The sequence below is a fragment of the Eublepharis macularius genome, chromosome 1, assembly GCF_028583425.1.
Source record: "Eublepharis macularius isolate TG4126 chromosome 1, MPM_Emac_v1.0, whole genome shotgun sequence".
NCBI classification, from domain to species: Eukaryota; Metazoa; Chordata; class Lepidosauria; order Squamata; family Eublepharidae; genus Eublepharis; species Eublepharis macularius.
Window position 1 is genome coordinate 253,557,472 of NC_072790.1, and position 21,991 is coordinate 253,579,462.

Sequence of the window (21,991 nt, forward strand, 5' to 3'; positions counted from 1 at the left end):
CTTCGTTCTCTGCTCTGAGTGGCCTCTCATCTATCTCTAAGAGCCGTAGATAAGTGTGTTGCTGCTAGTTTTGCCAACCTCCAGGTGGGGGCTGGCGCTCCCCTGGAATTACAGCGGATCTCCAGGCCACAGCAGCCAGGTCCCCTGGAGAAAAGAGCCGCTTTGGAGGGTCCACTCTATGGCATTGATCCAGAGGAGTTAGCCGTGGTAGACTGCAGTTGTAAAATAGTAAAGAGTCCAGTAGTACCTTTAAGACTAACCGACTTTACTGTAGCATAAGCTTTCGAGAACCACAGCTCTCTTCGTCAGATGCCTCTACAATAATGCTACAATATGCTACAATAAAGTTGGCTAGTCTTGGTGCTTCTGTGGCATTGCGCTCTGTTGAGTTCCCTCCGTCTCCAGGAATCCCCCATCCCAGAGTTGGCACCCGTGGCTGCCCTTGTTGTTCTTTGCGGCCCCGCCCCTCCCGCTCGGGCGCCGGGGCAGCGGGAGGGCGCAGGCGCAGGCGCGCGCGGAGAGGGGCGGGGCCTGGGGGGCGGAGGGGGGCGTGCGGGGAAGGGGCTGCGCGGCCCCGCCCTGCGTGTGCCGGCGAAAGGCCTCCGGGCGGAAAGCGGGGCGGCGCCCGAGTTCCGGGGAGGCGGAGCGCGGCGGAGTGGCGCACCAGCGTCGGCCGCGGAAGGCGCCTGCGGGAGGGGCGGCGGCGGGATGGCGGCCGAGGACGACGACGCCCGGAAGGGTGAGCGCAGCCCCGCGGCCCCTCAGGCGGCGCCCCGCGGGCCCGGCCCCTCCGCCGCCGCGCCGGGCCCGCTGCGAGGCCGCCCCCCTCCCCGCCTCCCTCGCTCCCGGCCCGGCCCTGCGAAGGCCGCTGCCCTCCGGCCCGGCGGCGACAGGCCGCGGGAGGCCCGGCCCCCTCCCTCTGCGGGGCGCCTCCTGCCCGCTGACGGGCCGTCGGCTCCGCGCTGGTCCCGGCCCTTCTGGTGCGCCCGCGGCCGGCCTGGCCTGGCCTCCCCGGGCCTGCCTCGCCTGGGGCCCTTGCTGGCGGGAGCGGCGGCGGTAGACCCGCGCGACACCTCTGCAGCCTTGGCCGTGGCGGCCTCTGCCCCACACCGCCTCGCCCAGCTGCGGTTCTCCCGGCCCTGGGTGGCGCCTGCCTGCCTGCCTTCCCGCTCGCCTGGACTGCTGCTCTGTGCGCTGCCTGGGGCCTCCCTTGAAGAGGGTTCGGAAGCTGCCGCCGGGGCAGGGGGCGAGGGCTGGGCTGCAGCCATTGCACGGGCCGGTCAGCTAGGACTAGGCGGCAGTCTCCACCACCACCACCACCACCACCAGTCTGCTCCCAAGCCCAGTTCAAGGGGTTGGTTCTGCCCCTTGAAGCCCGACATGGCTTGAGACCCGGGGATCTGAAGGACCGTCTTCTCCCATACCCTGCCCAGGAACTAAGATCCCCTTCCTGACTCCCATCAGCTACGGAAGCTCCCCTTGTGGACACACGAGAGAGGGCCTTTTGGGTGGCAGGCCCCCAGTTAAGGAAGAGCAGGGGGTGTAGTGGCTGGAGTGCCTGACTAGGAGCTGGGAGAACCAGGTTGGAAGCCCCACTCCACCATGGAAGCTTGTGGGGTGGCCTCAGGCCAGCCTAACCGAACTCACAGGGATGTGGCGGGGATAAAATGGAGGAAAGGAGAATTTTGCAAGCCCCCTTGGGTCCCCATTGAGAAGAAAGGTGGAGTATAAATGAAGTAAATAAAATAAATAAAAAAACCAATCCCCAGGGCGGTGCGCCTGTCTTCGGAAGGCAACGGAAGGTGTTTTTATTTAGGACTGCTTTTTCTTACCTTTGTTTCTATATTTATCGGCTGTCTTAAACTGTACTTTTAAATTTTGCTTTTGTTTATAATAGTTATATCTATTGTAAGCTGCCTTGAGTTCCTGTAAGGTAGAAAGGCAGCTAATAAATGTTTTAAATAAATCTACCCAGACCAATCCTTCCACTGTTCAACAGAAGCGCCCTCATTTCAGGGGGCTTAAGCAGGGAAGAAATTTTGGCCAGGGATGGAATAAGTCCACCTGCATTTCTGGCCTAAGAAACATCCATATTTCCTGCCACCCATCCCCACCCCCTCGTAGCAATTTGCTGCCCTTTAGTGGGGCTCGCTTCTTCGCTGGGCATGAACGGCAGGGCCAGTCCTTCCTCCCAGGGTGCTGATGCAGATCTTCAGAATCCTGTTGAGGAACTCCTGTCCTTGGCTCCTGCAGCAATATGTCCGCAGACGTTGCTTTTCATGAATGTGACTCACAAACGTTACGTGATGCAATCTTAGGGCTTGGCCAGCAAAACTTCCGTGCCTTCGGCAGACAAATGCCTGCCACAAAACAAGCCTTGCTTCATACTGATCACACCCACTGGAACGGAGCCAGTTCTCAGGAAGTTTAGTTGACCAAAGCGCCAAGTAACCGGCTCTCAGGTAGGGCCTGCTTCTGGGCTGCAACTGTGGCCCCGGTTTCCAGCAGCCCTGCAAAAGGAAGCAGCTGCTAGATGGGGCGGTGGAGCCGGAGGGACAGGGAGATGGACTTCAGCAGCCCCAGTTGGGTGCAGCCAGATGCACTGCATGGCACCGTACGTTTGGTTGCTCTTACTTGGTCTACGCGGTGCTCCTGCCCCCTCCATGGCTGCTTCATCTGGGAGCTAGATGTTGCCCTGTCTCCTTGGGTCAGAAAAGCTTGAGCTGAGGCTTCTTTATCTCATCCTCTTGCAGGTCTCTTAAAACCCTTTTTGGGCTCAAGCAGTCATGTCATGTTGATCCATACTGTCATAACCTTGAGGCTAGACTACTGTTGCGTGCTCTGTGCAGGGCTTCCCTTGACAACCAACCAGAAAGTTCATGTGGTACAAAATTCCACAGCCTGGCTGCTGGCTGAAGCCAGAAAGAGTAGGCATGTTACAACTATTTTGCAAGAGTTGCACTGGCTGCCTCTTTGTTTCCAAGCCCATGATGTGGGGCTGCAAATTTTCTAATACTGTTATTAACACAGTCCACGACCAGGCCATAAATACAATTCTTAAAAAATAAAATCATGCAGAGAGAAATGCAGTTCTTAAAGAAATACAATTCTTAAAATTCATAAATCTTACAAGGATACAACAATTTGAAGTGTCAGGTAGTGTAGCCGAAATCGGGAAGTCTAGGTTGCTAAAATTCCTGTTTAGTTCATAGGATTTCCTGGCAGATTTTACAGACAGCTGCGAGGAATCTCACGCAGTGTTGTGACCCGTGTGTTAACGCCCATAAGAAGCGTCCTAATAACCTGTAGGTCAAAGCAGCCAGGATTCCTTCTGAGTAGAAGGGAAATGATCTTTAAGCGGGTGTCTTGATATTAGTGGACAATAGAGTAAAGTGTGTTCTACAGTTTCAACTTTCCTGTTGTCAGAGGGGCAGACCCTTTCCAATGCAGGGATCTTTCTGTATTGCCCCTCCACCACCACGGAGGGAAGTACTTTCCATCTAGCGAGAGAAAATGACCTCCTTTGGCCTGAAGTCTCGAATAATGAGAGGTAACAGCCGAGGAGACAACATATCTCAAATGCCCGGAAATTTGGTGTTCTAATGGCACCCTGGCATTTAGTGTCTAGCAACCTTTGCTATATAGTTGGTTTTGTGTATTTCTAGGATAGTTTGGGGAGAAAAGTCAAAACTCATCTGCTTACGGTACACTGCCTTTAATCATGAGGATTGAAAGCTGTCCCGGAGGGTTAAAAACGTTAAGCCCTGAGGGGTGTAATTTAGTTTAAGCTATAAATTAATAGAGGCGAGAAATACTCTGGCCTCTGCTTTAATCAGGCTGGCTTTAATCAGCCCGTTTGGTGTAGTAGTTAAGAGCACGGGACTCTGATCTGGAGAGCCGGGTTTGATTCCCCCCTCCTCCACTTGAAGCCAGCGGGGTGACCTTGGGTCAGTCACAGCTCTCTCAGAGCTCTCTCAGCCCCACCCACCTCACAGGATGTTTGCTGTTGTGGTGGGGATAATAATGACATACTTTGTAAACCACTCTGAGTGGGCGTTAAGTTGTCCTGAAGGGCGGTATATAAATCGAATGTTATTATTAATGCAAACTTGTGTTAGAGACACAGCTGGGAAGTTGGAATAAAGATCTTAGAAATGTAGATTGAACTTGTTCAAGTGGCGTGTGCCTAGAAGGGGATGGGCCTACCGCCATGCCGTACATGAGCTGGGGCAAAGTTTTGGCCTGATGTAACTTGAGCGCTGCTGGGATATATTGCCCTCCTTTAGTGCGTGAATTTAACTATGGCTTGGGCAGATTAATGGGCAGCTTTGGCCGTGTATTCCTGGTGGACTTTTCTTGCCCCAGAAGATTGTAACACCACCCCCCAAATATTTGTAACTCGCCGCCTGTTCTAATATGGAACATTTATGTTCCTTATCCTAGTCTCAGGCCTCTTGCCAAACGTGATTTTAGTTTTTTGATGGTTAATCACTAATAGATTCTCTTCACAGAAGTGAGTGAGCGTTTTCAGGGCTCTTCTGAGATCCGCTGGGGTTCTCGATAGTATAACTGTGTCATCAGTGTATAGTAGCAGAGGTATTCTGCTGTCAGCTAGTATAGCGGATGGAAGTCTGGGTTACTTAAGCTATTCCCCATGATGTTTCTATAGAAAATTAACAGCAAAGGTGCCGCAACACATCCTTGTTTCACTCCTTTAGATGTTGGGTTGGAGTCCGAGAGATGCCCTTTCCTGTTACGTCTGACCTTAAGTGACGTATTGGAGTATAAAACTCATATCCAGTATATATTTTTCCACAGAAAACTTTCTGCCCCACGTGTGTAAATATATTCTGTGTTCACCTATAGTTGTCTGGGCTAGCAAATAAGTCGTGTGGGTTGTGAGGCACAGACAGCACCTTTGCATGGGGTATTTGTTTTGTCATGATAAAATAATTTAAATTATTTAGTTAAATTTGAATTGGAAAGTTTTCTAACTCTGATTTCCCCAGAAAACCCACATTGGGGTTCCAAGCACCGTTCAAGGTTCTTTCTCTTAAAGTTCTTCTCATATCTGCAAGACTGCCTCTAATTTTAAATTCTGACACAACAGTTAGACTGCCAGTCAAGGCCTATTTCTGGCTTTTTTGTGGTGGTTCTAGTATGGTGGAGTGGTCTTCTTGAGAATGTATTCATTTATACTCCTCCTTTCTCACTTAGACGTTATGTAATCTGACTTGAGCAAATCAGCGTAATGTACGAGAGGAGGAGACAGCTAATAAACAATAGCAAAGAGTCCAGTAGCTCCTTTAAGACTAACCGACTTTATTGTAGCACAAGCTTTCGAGAACCACAGCTCTTTTCGTCAGATGCATCTACAATAATGCTACAATATACTACAATAAAGTAAGTTAGTCTTAAAGGTGCTACTGGACTCTTTACTATTTTGCAACTACAGACTAACACGGCTAAGTGCTCTGGATCTAATAAACAATGTAATAGGACGAAGACTGCAGAAATCTGAAACAAGGCATAAGTATGAAACATGCCATGTTAAGCAATGCAAGAAATGGTATTACATGAGAAGAAATATAATGCAGCTAGAGCAAAATAAAAACATACGGTACATATCATTAGTGTATTACAGTAGTATCCTCCGTAGTCCTGTTCCCTCTGTTGAAAAGTCTTCCTGAATCATTCTGTTATAAAATTTATAAAAATTCTGTCCTGAACTGTTCTGTTTTAAATAGTTTGCAACATGACCACGTTTGGTGGTGTTAGGTCCAGCGATTGTGTCGTTGGGGTGAATATCGGGACAGAGTTGGCATCTTGGTTTATTGCAGATCGTAGTCCCGGAGTCTGTGGCCATGTTCAGAAGAGCGTTATTGTGAGTGAGAACTTGGTTAAGGATAGAAGGCAGTCTGTGGGCAAGAAAAGATTTGCCTCCCGATGCCTGTCAGAGAGGAGTATCGTAGGGACACACAGGGTTCCTATCTCACAGCCAGTGCCAATCTCCTGCATTTCCTCCCCTGCTCTAATCAAGCTGACGACATCGTGCGTTTTCCCTTTGCATCCTGACTCCCTTCTTTGCAGCACCCCCCCCCCTTCGGACTGGGACATACGGGCTCAGGGGTCTCCATTCCTCTTTCGGTCTGCCAAAGGGAGCTTGACTCTCGGAAGCCCACACCCTGGAGGCCATGGTGGTTTTGAATGTACTTCTGGGCTCAAATCTTTGCTCTTGTACTGAAGACCGACATGGCCACCCACTTGAAATGGCTTTCCTTCAATGTATCAATGCAGACAACAGCTAGAGCTCGGAGGAACCGCTGGCCAAACGCACTCGAGCTGTTGACACAAGGTCAGGCGAGGGCTATGGAGTTGCTCTGACCCTTGATTGTATCTGAGTTGCTGATGTGGTCCCCAAGGTAGATTACAGTTGGAGAGGCAGGCTTGTCTAGTTCACCCTGATGAGGTTTTTGAGAGACGGAGGAGGAAGAAAGTCCAAAAGGCAGAGTAAACCCTGGGGTAAATAAGGAAATAAACGCTGTGTGCCTTTGTGCAGCAAAGTGCAAGAATTGTGCAGGCCTGCTTAGGAGTTCCCGTTCCTGTACCATGCAAACAACATCTCTGTTTTCAGCTTCAGCTCTGGTGCTGCCCGTATGCTCTTGAAAACAGAGCTGCACGGCAGGGCTAGGAATTGACAGGAGTCCCTGAGAGCCGGTGGGGATGTTCTTTGGAGGTCTGCCTGTGGCTGTTGGCCTGGTGGCTAGAGCAGGGTTCCCTACCTGCTTGTCTCTGGCAACATTTGGGTGACCACACAAGGAAGCTTTGTAGAAGTTTGGTCTCTTTGTCTTACGTGATGGGCATCTCATGTGGATATGTGTGGACCAGCAGGCTAAAAGCCTTGGAAGGCTTGTTTGCCAGGCTGAGCTTGGTGGAGCCTCTGTGGTCAGTGAACCAGAGGAGTTAGCCGTGTTAGTCTGTAGTCACAAAATCTGATGAAGAGAGCTGTGTTAGTCTGTAGTCACAAAATCTGACGAAGAGAGCTGTGTTAGTCTGTAGTCACAAAATCTGACGAAGAGAGCTGTGGTTCTTGAAAGCTTATGTTACGAGAAAGCTGGTTAGTCTTAAAGGTGCTGCTGGACTCTTTCCTATTCCACGGCCAGTGGTGGTGCTCCTCTGAATATCCAGTGTGGAGGGGGGGGGCAAACAATGGCAGGGGTGTCCTTCCCCCTCCCTGTCACAAGGGATCAAGCGGATGTCTGGCTGCTCTTCAGGAACAGGGCTCTGCTCTCCAGCAGCAGAGAAACGTCCCCAGTGGGCATTTTGAGTGCCCTGAAATCTTCCCCAGCGGAGCTCTGGGGCGTGTGTATGTAGATGAGCTGGCACCTGCCTTTCCAGTAAGCCCTCAGACCTCACTCGTCCACCAAAACAAGTGACTTGCTAGCTCACCTGCTCGCTGTGTGTGAACATGCCTCGGTGAGTCATCTGTGGCAGAGCAGGGGCCTGAAGGGAAGAGCCCGTTCCCTGGCCTGCCTGGTCATCAGGAGGAGCCACTTATCACGGGCAGCCAGGTGAGTGCCGGTTTGCTGGCCGGCTTTTCGTCCTCACTCCCCAGTGGGGTGTGTGTGTGTGTGGGGGGGGGGTGTCTTCCGGTTGCTGTCTCCTTGGAGAGAAGGTTGCCAGTCCGGTCAGCCTCCCCCCCCCCCCGCCCCATATCTAGGCTGCAGCGACGAGGTTGTGTTGCTGCTGCTGCTGTGTGGGTTGGTGGGAGTGGCCTGCCGGTGTCCTTCCCAAGCCATGCTCTCCTTCCAAGCCTCCCTCTCCCGTGCCCCCGTTGTTGCTCTTCACTCCTGCCGGGTCTCTTGTTATTTCTGCTAGAAAGGGTCCTTCTGCCCCAGCTGACCTTTGGCCTTGCCTGTGCACTCTGATCGTGGGCCTGTGTGGGAAGGTGTAGCCAGTGTGGCATGCTGCCGGCTGTCTTGGGGCACTGCGGGCCCCAATGTGAAGTATTGCCACGGGCCTTTAAATGCCCTGGGGCCTGCTGCCTCCCTGTGCTGGGGGGCTCCTCTCTCTGCACCTGCCTTAGGCCTGCAGGGGGGGCTTGGCTCTGCTTGCCTTCCTTTAAGGGGCACAAGGCTGGGGGTATAGAGCTGGGCCTGCCCTCGGTGGTGCCTGTGGCATTCTTGCTCCGGTGAGCCTTCAGCTGTTCAGTGAAAAGCTTGGAGATCTTTCCTGCCAGCACACTGGATGTGTTTTTAACTCCTCTGTTGCTTTAGTTTGTAGGTGCTTTTTCTGGCCCTTGGGGATGTGTTGTTGTTGTTGTTGTCATTGCTGCACTTTATGTTGTGTCTTGATTTGCACACTGCTTCCCTCGGGGTTCCGCCTGGCAGCCCCGGACGGGACTCACAGATCCCCAGAGAAAGAAACTTGTGCCACAGGAACTGTAGCTTTACGCGATTAACATTTTAGCCGGTTCTGTGCTTTTGCAAGAGAGTCTGTTTACCAGTTTTGATGGGGAATATATCAGTAATTTGCCCCGGCAGCTAGCCAAAATATGTGGCTGTTACTAACAATGTAAAAGTCTCCGATCGAACAGTGCAGATAAAACAGGGAACCCGATAAAGAGCAGCCTGAGAGCGTGTTGGGTGGCGTGCAGGCAGCCCTGTAGACTTTTAAAACTTAGAAGAAGAACCTGTCATCGGGAGGCGAGGCCATCCTTTCCCTCTTTGTTCTCTGTTTTTAAAAATGAAGTATGTTTTAGTGCGCAGGTCCAGGTCTTCTCTGGACCCGTGTGGGCTAGGAGCGTTTGGCATTTTCTGCTTGGCCCCCAGGGAGACCTTCGGCATCCACCCGCAGGGGAAGCATGCTTGAGGGCTGGCCGTGGCCTGCGTGGAAGAGGAGAGACTGAGTCCGTTCTTAAATCATGCGAAGCAGCTGAAAGCGCTCTGGGAGCAACCAAGCTTTTCTTGGAGCAAACTGAGACTATTTTTATTTAAAGACTATTTGTTTTTATGAATGGCTCAGCATGTGATTATCCATGGTAGCTGTGCGTAAAAGAACCTGCCTCTCTGAGGTGTGTGTGTGTGTGTGTGTGATGTGTGGCCTTCTTCAAAAGCAAACTTCTCAGAATCCTTTGGGAGTGACACGCGGCTCTTACGGTTTGTCCTCAAAACAGTTCCAGAGTTGTTCTAAAATAGAGTTGTATATTCTCTGTCCTGCAGCAAGTTTTGTGATTCGCTGCATCTTGATTCTTATGAGATGCTCTTAATCTTGGGGTGAAAACAGCCGTACCCTCAAAGTGGAGCCTCTTCGCCTTTCCTCCCCATGCTGGGTGCATTTTGAGGAAGGGACGGCCTGCTTCAGGCCTTCCTCTTGTGTCTTTTGCTCTTGCTCTTTGGAGACAAGAGCCGAAGAAGAGCCCTACTGGATCGAAACAAGAGTCCGTCAGGTCCACCATCCTGTCTGACACAGCGGCCGGCCAGCCATCCCGGAGGGCCAAGAAACGGCGCGCAGAGGCCAAGACCCTCTCTTTGCTTTTCCCTCCCAGCACTGGGAGTCCGAGATCGACTGCCTCTGAGTGAGGATGGGATGAGGGGGAGCTGCTACCAGGACACCCCCAGGAAATACTGGCAGGAGCCCTGGAGAGAGTGCCCAGCCGAGGCCACCCTTCCGGTTTCACGAGGCAGGTAAAACAGAGAGAGGAAAGCTCTTGGTGGGCTGCAGGGGGAAGGGAGCAAGAGAGAGGGCCGGGCAAGGCGGCAGGCCAGAGCCCAGCCGGAGGTGCACTCGAGTCTCTGTGGAGAGGCCAGAATATACCCCTGAACTTGCCTTCAACTAAAGCCTGTAAAAGTGATTAATGTGCCCCCCCCCTTGACATCCTAGCAGCAGTCACCCCTCCAGCTGACCAAAGCTGCTTCTGATGAGCGCATGTTGGGCTCTTGAGGAACCCGGAGAAGAGCAGCGCTGTTGGAAAGTTCTTGTATATTTATTTCCTTATTTATTGACTTCATTTTTAGCCCGCTTTTCCCACTGCGACTCAAGGAGGATTACAAAACATTAAAAACGTTTCAATCAGACAGCGCAAAGACGTCCAAGTAACAATGCCAGGGGACTCGGACTGCAAACACGACAAAGCCACGCGGACGGAAGCCCGAGGCACGGCACACCAGGTCTCTCTAGTAAAGTCTGGGCTTGTGAAGGAGGCAGGCGCTGTTCACAAGGCGGGGAAATGGCTGTTGGGTTTGTTCTTCTCTTTTAAGAGAAAGAGTTGGGCAGAGTTAGGCAGGAGGATCAGGAGCTGTTCTCCGTGAGCGCTCTCTGGGGCCTCCGTGCCCAGCAGCTGCGGCTCTTTGAGCCGACCGAGCAGTGGCGGTTCTTGGGCCCCCCCTTATCCCCCTCCTTAGGCCGGTGAGCTGCTGGGCCTTGGTTATGCACGGCCTGCGCCTGGCTCGGCCCTTGGCCCCTCCTCGGCTCCTGCGTGGTCTTCCCTTCTCTCGTCCCTCTCTCTTTGGAATGGAACTGCACAGTTGCGGGAAAATATGATGCCTGCTCAGGAGGGTTTGGAAAGAGCAGACGGGTGCCTGAGTGCCGCTTGACTCAGTCTGCCGTGCAGAATACACTGTGACAACTTGGAAAGGGGGGAGGAGGAGCTTGGAAACCTTCCCCTCCCTGTTTTGAAGTCATAAAACGTGATGTGTGAATCATGTGGAAACACAGATTTTAGCAGAATAAGAGGTATGATGAGCGTGTTGCTTTTTTGGGATGATGTGCGACTGGAATTCCATGTGCTGCTCTCACACCCAGCAAAATACATGGCCCCGGGGGTGGGGGGGTGGGGAGCAGGGGGCGTTGTCCAAGGGCTGCCAACCTATAAAATCAGACCTAGTTCATTTTTATAGTGATAAAACATTACATCTGCAAATGCACATTTCATTTATTTTTAAAACGAATGTATCTGTTTAAAAATGCTCATCGTCCTCTTGATTCTCTCCCAGAATTTGGAAAATAGTAAAGAGTCCAGTAACTAACCAACTTTATTAAAGCATAAACTTTCAAGAACCAGAGCTCTCTTCGTCAGATGCATCGACAGCTTTCGAGAACCACAGCTCTCTTCGTCAGATGCATCAAAGCTGACAATGCATCTGATATAGAGAGCTGTGGTTCTTGAAAGCTTATGCTACAATAAAGTTGGTTAGTCTTAAAGGTGCTACTGGACTCTTCACTATTTTGCTACTACAGACTAACATGGCTAACTCCTCTGGATCTATGACCAGAATTTGGAGTTTCCCTTCACCTGCACTGCTACATGTAAGTGAAGCTGCTGTAAACTGTGAAACCAGTTGGTTCCACAGGGTCTTTCCCAATGTCAGTAGCTGGAGATGCCGGGGTTTGAACCTGAGGCAGTCTGTATGCAAAGCACGGGCTCTGCTGCCGAGCTGTGCCCTTTCCTGGTCTGGTTCCCAGCTCAGGAGAAGGGCAGGAGGGTCTCCCAGCCCTCATCCTAGGCTTGGGAGGGCAAGACTTGGAATGGGAGCTGCAGAGAGCTGGCTGTGGCTCAGTGGTTAGAGCATGTGGAGGGATTTCCAGCCCTGGCGTCTGCATCAGAAAGTTCCTGGTAGCCGACGTTGGGAGAGACGGTGTCTCTGTGGGAGTCCCTGGACTGCAGTTGCCTGGCAGAGGAGACAAAATTGAGCTGAGTCAGTAGGAGGCATCTCCATAAACGCGTATGAGCCGAATGCCACAGGTTGACTCATTTATTCACATGGGGTGATGCCTGATTGGCATGGGTTGGTTGGTTGCTTGAGTTAATTAATGAATTAACATTAGGAGGAAGTCCTCTTTCTAATGTGATGCCTGTAGCTGTTTTCTTATAAAACTAGCAGACTGGCTTTCTCAGGACGCTCGCATGTCCATGCCGACTGAATTTCTAAGAGTTGATAACTTGTCTGCTCTGGACTCATTTCAAGCTGGTCTGTGGGACAGAACCGGTGCCGGTGGCTTTATTTGATGATCTCCATCTGAGACCAACACCGTGCCTCCTTGTTGTTCCTACTGAATTTCTCTGAAGCCTTTGACACAGCAGAACAAGCTGTTTTGTTGAGATGTCTGGAGGCAGGAGTAGGTATCAGGGGATGTGCTTTGGAGGGGTTTAAACCGTTACTTACAGATGGGACTCAGAGGATTGCTGTTGGAGACCACTTCTCATCAGTGTGGGACTGGGCGTGTGGGGTTCCATGGGGCGCAGTCGCTTCCCTCATGCTGCTCAGTGTTTATGTACAATCGTTAGGAGAAATTATTCATCGTCTGGGAATTGGGTATCACCAATATGCTGTGATGATACCCAGCCATGTCTCTTTCTAGCCAGATCTGGTGATGTGGTAGGGTGCCCTGAGTCTTCACCTCTTGGTTGTAGTTAAATGGCTAAGAGTGAACAAAACGAAATCTTGGCGAGACTTAGGTAATGCTTGTTGAGAAAGATGAGCTCTGGAAGGACGTTGGTCAAGAGCGTAGTGGTTTTGGTGGATCCAGCGTTACTGCTGGAGAAGCAAGTTAATGCAGCTGCAAAAAACCTCTTTTTTCCCAGCTCAAGTCTGGCCTGGAAGATAGCCTTAGCACAGCCAGTCTGGCCACCCGGGATCCAAACTGGCGGAGACTGACCAAGAGAGAGATCTTGGAGTCGTGGTGGATAACTCACTGAAAATGTCGATACAGTGTGCAACGGCAATAAAAAAGGCCAACGCAACGCTGGGGATTATTAGGAAGGGAATTGAAAACAAATGGGCTAGTATCCTAATGCCCCTGTATAAATCAATGGCACAGCCTCATTTGGAATACTGTGTACAATTCTGGTCACCATACCTCAAAAAAGACATTATAGCACTGGAAAAAGTGCAACTAGAATGATTAAAGGGATGGGACACTTCCCCTATGAAGAAAGGTTAAAGCCCTTGGGGCTCTTTAGCTTGGAGAAAGGACGACTGAGGGGTGACATGATAGAGGTTTACAAGATTATGCATGAGATAGGGAAGGTAGAGAAAGAAGTATTTTTCTCCCTTTCTCACAATACAAGAACTCATGTGGGCACTCAATGAAATTGCTGAGCAGTTGGGTTAGAACGGATAAAAGGAAGTACTTCTTCACCCAAAGGATGATTAATTCCACGTGGAACTCACTGCCTCAGGAGGTGGTGGCAGCTTCAAGCATAGACAGCTTCAAGAGGGGATTGGATCAACATATGGAGCAGAGGTCCATCAGAGGCTGTTAGCCAGAAGGTCTAGATGGACCTCTCTGTCTAGGGCAGTGAGGCTCTGTATTCTTGGTGTTTGGGGGGGGGGCAATCAGAGGGAGGTCTTCTAGTGTCCCTTCCCCACTGGCAGACCTCCTGAGGACACCTGGGTTTTTGGCTGTTGTTTTGGCAGAGTGTTGGACTGGATGGGACATTGGCCTGATCCAACATGGCTTCTCTTATGTTCTTACCTAGCCATGGTCATATCAAGGCTAGACTTCTGTGCCTGGAGTCTCTACAGGGGTCTGCCCTCAAAGTCAACTCTGAGTCTTTAGTTGGTACAGAACACTGGAGCTTGGTTCTTAGTGGGGCCTGGACAGAGCGTAAGGATCACGCCCGTTGTGCAGTCGCTCCACTTGGTGCCCTTCAGTTACCAGGTCCGGTTCAAAGCTGTCCCTTGCGAAGCCCATGAACTGGGACCCTCATACCTGCAGGACGGCCCCTCACCTTTGTTCTGCCGTGAGAGCACCACTCACCTGAGCGGAGCCTTCTGAAGGGGCCACCCTGCAGTTGGGGTGAGATCGCCAGCTGCTTGTGAGCCGCCTTGCGAAGTGGCCTGCCGCAAGTGGCTGGGGAGATCCCCACACCGCTGTCATTCTGCAAAGCGGAATTGATCAGGAGGGTGTTCTTGTGGAGGAAATAGGGCTGCCCTAAAATGAAACTGTTCAGGAGGGTGCTTTCGGCAAGGGAATAGAGCAGTGAACTATATCAGTGTGTAAAGTGTGCTTTATCTGTGTGCTGTATGTATTATCCTACTGTCACGGCCTTGTTTTTATATCTGTAATACTGTTTTCAGCCTTGGTTTAACATACCATGTCTAATACGCTGTACTTTATCTTCGGCTGCTGTGATCCTAGTCCTATTACATCGCTTATTAAATGTTGTGTCTATCGATCGCATTGACTTAGCCTGTGCCTGCGCGATGGAAGCGCCAGGTTGGGAGCTGTGGATCCAGTGTACTGCTGGTAGCGTGAGGCAAAAGGTTCTGTGTTTTGGGCTTTCATTTGCTTGCTGCAGTTGAGGGCTTGACTCTGGAACCTCTCAGGGGAGGCCTCCAAACCCCCTCCTTTTAGGCCAGACCCGAGTGTGAGGGGGCTGTGTAGATTATTCCCCTTGTTGTTTGGGGGGATGTCCCTTGCAAGGAGACAGCCAGGAGACAGTTTTCTGCTTAGCCCATGCAGTGAGTCCGGCCAAACATCTTGCATCTGACAAAGAGAGCTGTGGTTCTCGAAAGCTTATGCTACAATAAAGTTGGTTAGTCTTAAAGGTGCTGCAGCTACAGATTAACCCGGCTAACTCCTCTGGATCTGTGCCCAGGCAGTGAGAATAATACATGGGAGGGGGAACCCACACGCAAGCCCTCCCCATCTCCAGAGGAAAGCAGGAAAGGACTCGAATGAATGAATCAGTGTTTGTCCTTCCGATCCTTCGATGTGGGCCAAATGCAATCGCACATGGAGAGGGCTTTGTTAATGCTGCCTTGAAATGGGGCAAATTGGAGGGGCTGGAAATATTTTTGCAGCTTTGATGTTGAAGCGGTCCCCTTTGGGTTCTGCCTCATGCTTGCTTTTTGTGGTGCTCGATGGCTGCCTCCGTCTTCTGGTTTTGAAAAATGGCCCTGGGACGCCCTTCCTGAACGAGAGGCTGAAGTGCTTGACAAGACGTGCTGTCTCCATAAGAGAGTTATAGTGGCGTGCTGCGTTACGTGTGACCAGCTCCTCAGTGGTCCGGGGAAAGGAGCCCTCTTTGTAATGGCTGTTACCTGGAGCTTTGGTCTGAGTGCACCCGAATGTGCAAAAGCAACATGGGGGCTGGGAGTATTGGTGTGGCTGTATTCGTGGGAATAGCGTGTTGGGCAGTGGACACCTCTCTGAGGATTATTTGGGCAAGCGTGCCATGGGGAAGGAGCATCCGTGCATCTGGCATCTCCTGCTTGCTTCACGAAGTGGGCATAGAAGGGCTTGACCACCTGCCACTCGTCTATGACGTTTGGCTGTCCGCAACTTGTAGAGCGCAAGCGTGTGCAAAGAGAAGCACGTGGCTCGGCGCCATCAGCACAATGTGGGGGATGTGCTCTGTGTTGCTGAGGGGGGAACTTGCACCAGAGCTGCTGCCAAAAATGGCATCTGGGCGCGTTTCTGCCCTGACGTACAGAGGAGGAGGACTGGGGGTCTGGAATGGACTGGATGGGTCCAGAAGGAAGTGGGGAGGAGTGAGATGGGAGTTGGCCAGTTTAAATGTTCCCTGCTGAGAGCTTGCTAAGCAACCCCCCCCAAGGAATATGGACCCTGGCCTGCTTTGCAGGGCTGCTGTCAGGATAGTAGCAAGAGAGTGAGTGCTGGATCCCAGAAACTGGCTTCTTGCTCCTCGGGCCAGAGAGGAGGCGTCAGCAGGGTCTAGCCTGGCACGGGTGGACCACTTTGAGCGCTGTCAAGCGACGCCTGCTCCGAATGCTGCTTCGGCTCCTCGGAGCTCTACTCTTCCTTCAGAATCTTCAGATCGCTTTTTTTTTGAGGTCTTGCAATCGTGGCCTGTTACGTGGTGGGGGGGGGCGCAGGGATTGATTGTTCGGCAGCCTCCCCGCACGGGGCTGTTCTCTCCCCCCCCCGCCCCCCGCCCATGCCTGAGGAACTCCTCCAGCCTCTTGGGTTTGGTTTTTTCCCTGCCTTACATACTTCGGGGTTTGCATCATAGCTGAAGAGGCGTAGAACTTTTGAGAATCCCTGGCAGCCCAGGGTCACATTGTGTCATGCACGTTAGAAGGAAAATATTGCTGATGGCTGAGCGCTCTCTTCTTTTCGGTCCTTGGGATATGCAGCGGCATTTGTAGGCGTCTTCCTGGCCATCTCTGGCTTGCCATTCCCATTCGATCCACTGAGTGGCTGATTGAATAAAAAACCTTTATTTTTGCCCTGCTCTTGTAGGGTACTGGTCTTAACTTGAGCACATTAAATTATTTCAACCTTTTATTTGTAAGTCCCCTTTTTCTACTTCCTGGTCCTCATCATCACAGAGAGAAATATGGCGGTGGGTGGGTGGGAGGGGGAAGCCACAGGGAATAGCTGTGATTTTTGAGCGCCAGTTTCAGCCTGTGGATGCCCACGGCCTTCAGACTGCCGCCTTCTTGCCATGTCCTCTCTTAGGGCGGGCTGTGTGGCAGCCGTTAGGTCATGGGCTTTTCCTGGGGTGGGTCCCGTCCTGTGGAATGGCTTACCGGAGTGGGTGTGGAAGATGCTGTCACACTCGATGCATTCGGGAAGGCACGCCATGACCTTGTTTCAGAGGGTGTCGGAGGAAAAGGGGGCATATTTGGCTGCGGTGTTTTTGTCTTGGCAAAGGGCTGTGCTGTTGCGTCCTTGCAACCTGCTGTTGCTTTCTTAGCTGCTTTGAGGCTCTGGAGGTAAGGTGGGATGCGAATATTTTAAATCAATCAATGGTGAGGAGTTGCATTTGCTGCCTTTTTATGAGAGTTTGGTTCATTTGGTGATCTGGTGTCAGTGGATTCCTTTCAGGGAATGGTTCAGATACCAGTCGCCTTGTGGGTAATGCTGAGAGATCTGGGATCCATCTCTGGAGAGCCTCTTGTCCTCTGTAGTATTTTGGACTTCTGACTGCATCAGCCTCCCATAGGGAGGGAGGGAGGGAGGGAAGAAGGCCAGCCTCTTCTCCATCGATTAGGAGATGCTGCCCTAGGGAAGAGTGAATGGTGGCCTAAGTAGATATACCCAGTTGCTGTGCATAAAGACCTTATATTTTGGAAAGCGTATTTGTGTATAGTTGGTTGGTGTGCGATATATGCTTGCGAGTGGTGAATGGCAGAGACTCCCCTTTCTGTGCTTGAAATCTTGGTTCTTTATTAGGTCATTTATACCCTGCCTTTCTCCTGGGGGGGCGGGGGGGGGGGGCTGAAAAGGCAATGCTCGCTATGGATTGTGACTTCTGCTCTCCTGCCGGTGGGCCAGTTTGCTTGCGAGCACAACTAAAACCGGCCTTAAGTTCTCCCTCACGAGCCATTTTGAGGAAAACTTCTTGTTCAACTTCAGTGTAAAGCCTTTAGGAGAAATGATACGGAGCTATGGAACTGGATGTCATCAATATGCAGGCGAGACCCAGTGCTTAATGTCATTTTCCAGGTCCCCTGGGGATGCAGTAGAAGTCCCAAGTCGCTGCCTAACAGCTGTGGCCAGACGTCTGACAGCAAACAGATTGAAACTGGACCAAGGCAAGACAGAAGCGACGCTGGCTGGGAAAGGGGAGATTTTGAAGGACATGGTGCTTCCCGCTTTTTATGAGCCCGCTTGCGGGGAGAGTGGATTATAAATATAATACATTAAATTAATTCAGTTGACCCTATGGGTTAAACTGGATCCAACGTTGCTTCTGGAGAAGCAAGTTAATGCAGCTGGGAAAAAAGGCCTTCTCACAACTCAGGCTGGTCTGGAAGATGGCCCCTGCCTTGACGTGGCCAATCTGGCCCCCTGGACTCATGACGCTGTAACCTCAGGACTAGACTACTGTAATGCACCTTTCATAGGACTCCCCTCAAAGGTGATTTGGAGGCTCCAGCTGGTGCAGAATGCCGCCGCTCGATTATTACCAGGACTTAGGTGGCGCATGCATATTGCTCCCATTCTGCAGTCACTGCACTGGCTACACATCAGTTACCGGGCTCAGTTGAAGGTCTGGGCTATCACATACAAAAGCCCTTCACGGCCTTGGCCCCTCCTACCTGCAAGACTGCCTTTTCCCCTATGCCCCACCACAGCAGCTTCGCCCATGTGAACAGGGCCTTCTGTAGATACCACCCGGCCAGTGGGCAAGATCAGCAACTGCCTGTACGTGTGCATGCTCTGCCGTGTCCCCCGCCTTATGGAGCAGCCTGCCTGAGGAGGTCCGGAAAGCTCCCTCTCTCTTGGTTGTCTGCAAATGCTGCAAAACTGAATTATTCAGGAGGGCTTTTTTACTTGGGTCTCCGGGCTATGCTATGAGGTTCATCCAGAGAGTTGTTTTGGTAAAGTGATAGCGACTGTGGCCTTTACGACTGACTGTCGCTGCAAGTATGCTGCTACTGGGTAGTCGGCGTGTCGTTTACCATGCCATGGTAAATTGCTTCTGTTTTGTTTCAGCTACTATGCAAGAGGCCTCCCCTGATGGAGGAAGGCTCTTGCATGGAGAGAAAGGGGCGTCATTAGGAGAGCAAGCATGGGATCCAACCCAGTGTATTTACTAGTAGGAGCAGGGGTCATTTCGTAGAAAAAGAGCTGGAGGAACTCATTAGCGTAACTCATCAGCATATGCCACACCCCTTGACATCACCAGAAGTGTGTCATTAGCATAACTGATTTGCATATGCCACACCCCTTGCCATCACCTGTCCTGGCTGTTTTGGACCCAATCCTGGCCATTCAGGGCCGAAATTGGGCCCAAAGTGGCAAAAAGGGGCTGAAAATGGCCGAAAAGGGGCCCAAAATGGTCAGGGTCGGGCCGCTGCTGAGTGGGAGAGTGACCCACCACCCATCAGAGGCCCAATGCGGGCCGTTTCGGCCCCAATCCAGGCTGAAACAGGCCCAAAATGGCCGAGAGTCAGGTGGGCGGAGCCACCTGACATGGGACCTCTTTGGGGAACTGCGTTCCTGCGCGTTCCCCCTCAAAATGAGCCCTGAGCAGGAGTAATCTGCTGGCAACTTACAGCTAGTTCAAGCAGTCATGTGCAAATAGACCATTGCCGGGGATTTGACTTGTAGGTGAACTTTCCCGTCCTTAGGGGCAAAGGCTACGATTCCCCGATTGCTCTGTGGCCGGGGCTGTGTTCGCGTGGAGTGGGATTGTGCGTGAAGAAGGATGCTTGCACCATGCTGTGTGTGCCGCTGCACAAGCAGTCTTCCTCTCAGCATGGTGAAGGGCAGTCGCATTCCCAGCCTGAGGCAAGCAAGAGTTGTGCAGTGCCCGAAGATCAGGCTTGAAAACTGAAGCCAGGGTTCATGCCACACCTGCCTGCTGCTTACCTCTGGGCCAAATTCTTGACCCCTGGCCTTCTATTCCCGCTGCAGGAGCATGCTCTCCCCACTGCCCAAGAGATGAACTTGCTTTGTCATCTTGTTGACAACTGATACTGGTTCATTTACTGATCTTCGGAGGCTTTTTGCTGTGTATCTTGTGTCGTTGGGATACTCACGGGTGGGTAGAGGTCTTGCCTGGATGTATTCATTGTTGCCCCATTTTATCAACCTCAAAGAATCTGTTTTTCTTCAAGCAAGCCCCTTGGAGGTGATGTTGTTGATGCAAGGGACAGAGGACTCCCAGCCGACACAGCACATTCCTTGTGATGTGGCTCACGCCCCCCCCCCCCGCCAACAATACAGAAAAGCTACTGTGTCGGGCCTGGTTGAAAGGCACAGCTTGGACTTGGCAAGTTTCCCTGCCATGCCGAACACAAAAGATGCTCGGTTCTCTTGTTCAACTCATCTGCCCGAGATAAAGGTTAGAAGCTTGAAAAGACGGAAGCCAAGGCTCTTTCGGCAGACCTGCAGCCCGTCCCGAAGGCTCAGGGCAGACCTTGGCTGACCAAAACACAATTCCAAATATCTCACTTTGGCCTGGAACGGACGTGGCAAAAAAGCCTGCGTGGAAGGCTTCTCTGGACCCGGCTCTTCCTCTGCCAAAGGCAAGCCAGTGCGGCCACCCCCCACCCATGTTTTAAGGGTCTTGGTGGGAGGGGTTGAAAAAGCTTTTTCTCGGGAGGTGCAGGGGCACGTGCAAAAGGGGATCAGTCAGGCCGGCATCTGATCATCCGAGTAAGAATCGTCTGCAGGCGGCCTTGGCCGAGGTCTGGTTCTCGTTACGCTTCCCATCAGCCGTGGTGCCACACTGGATTATTGTGAGCCCGTGTAGGCAAGTGAGCTGGCAACTTGTTTGCCCTGCTGCAGGGGCAACATTTGGGAGCAGCTTGGAGTCCTCCGTAATTCCCTAACTGCCGCAGAGAGCAGGTTCCTAGAGCGGCTCTCTTCCCTGCTCGGCCTGTTGGTGGTGCCTGTGGGCATGGCTGCCGGGGACTCCCCCTCTCCCCTGTGGGCCCTGGCTAGAAGAGGGCTCTCTGCTCCTCCGCTGCCGGGTGGGGCTCACAGGACTGGGCCAGTGGTGGCGAGAAGCCGCGGTTCCTGCTTGCCACCGTGCCCCATGGCCTTGAACGCCCCTCTGCCTGGACTTCTGCTCTTCCTTCCTCAGGGCCGCTGAGCTGCCAGGCACATGGCACAGACTGTTTGGCCTCCTAATTTATAGTTTGCTTTGGGATTGGGCTCTTGGAAAACAGGAATTGCAGTGCAGTTCATGTTCTCTGGGTGTGTAGGCTTGTGGCTTCTCGATTTCCTTTGTTGCTGCTTTAAATGTCTGTCCCAACATTTTGGGATTCCTGTGGAGAATTCTTGCTGTTATACCTGCCCAGGAGAAATGAGAGTTCAAGGTTACCCTTACCATGGGTTAAAAAAATAATCACTGGTTTCCTTTTAAAAAAAATTCCTGCAAATTAACACTCTTATTTTTTGTTTCTTAGAAGTAGCTTGTGTGCCAGGCTTTGTCCAAAGCCTGAAAGTCAGCCCAAGGGGGTGGCAAACTCCAAGCGGGCCAAGAGTCTGTGGTGCAGAGTCCCGTGGGTGAGCTCTCGTGCCTGCCAGTACCATGTCTGAATGGGGCCGGCCTTTCTTCCTGGAGAAGAGGCCCCCACTGAGTGCACCTTGCTGCAAACCCCCCCCCCCAAATCCCAGAGCCCTCTCTTTGGGAAGGCTTTATAAAGGCAGTCTGTGTCCCAGTGTGGAGATGGCTTCCCTTGGGCTGCCTCTGGCCTTTGGCACGTCCTCCCAAGTTTGAGAGTAGTGTACCTGTTGGGTGGTGGGCCTCTGGCTGTTCTTGAGGCCTTGGCCCCACCAGCTCCCTTGGGGCGAAGCCACAGAGCGATCCAGATTGCCACCCAGTGTGACACACATGTGTGGTAGGGGGCCTGCCCCACTGGGGCAGCCCCCCCCATCAGAACAGCTGTGTTGCGCCACAGGGTGGGTGGAGCTTGAAGCGCACAGTGGGGGGGGCAGATGCGGTGGATGCCGCTCCCCTCTGGAGTGAGTGGACATTTCAGCTTTGCTGGGGGCGGGGCGGGAGGGGGCAGGCTCTAGCCCTTGTTAGGAGCTTGGCTCTTCTGGGCAATGCTGCTCCACCTGCTGGGATGGGATCGTCCCTCCTTGCCCTTGGGCCTGGGCAGAAAATCCTCTGAGTTTATCTGTTTCCAAAACTGAGGCGCCGCTTCGTCCCAAGGTAGCACAGTGTAGTTGTAGGTTTGTGATCTTGCAGGAGATGAATGTCTCCAGCTTGCCTTTCTCTCTCGCCCTTCCTCCCGGGTCCTCAGAGTGGGCACATACGAACAGGTGGAGCTGCCTTATGCGGAGTCGATCCGTTGATCTGTCATGGTTGGCGTTCTCTCCTCGGGCTGGCGGCAGCAGCAGCACCTCAGGACCTCAGAGGTCTCCTGCCTCGCCTGCTCCTTGACCCTTTTAGTGGGCGAAGCTGCCAAGCAGGCGCTCTGCTGCTGAGCTGTGGCCCCTCCCGCCAGCTGGGTGGTCCCTCCCTTTCATCTTCACAGCAAGCAGGTTAGGCTGAGGGGGAATGACTGGCCCCAGGTCATCCAGTGAGCAGCACTCTGAACCCGGGGGCCCCCTGTCT

General features: G+C 52.3%; 1 protein-coding gene across 2 annotated transcripts in view; it reads left to right on the plus strand.

Annotated features, from left to right (window-relative positions):
• Nucleotides 1-655: 655 nt before the first annotated feature.
• Nucleotides 656-21,991, plus strand: part of OTUD7B (OTU deubiquitinase 7B) — a 42,294-nt gene continuing 20,958 nt past the window's right edge. For both annotated transcript variants that reach the window (XM_054998917.1, XM_054998925.1), the window contains exon 1: nucleotides 656-739. The gene's annotated coding sequence lies outside the window, so the exon portion shown is untranslated. The remainder of the gene's footprint in view (nucleotides 740-21,991) is intronic.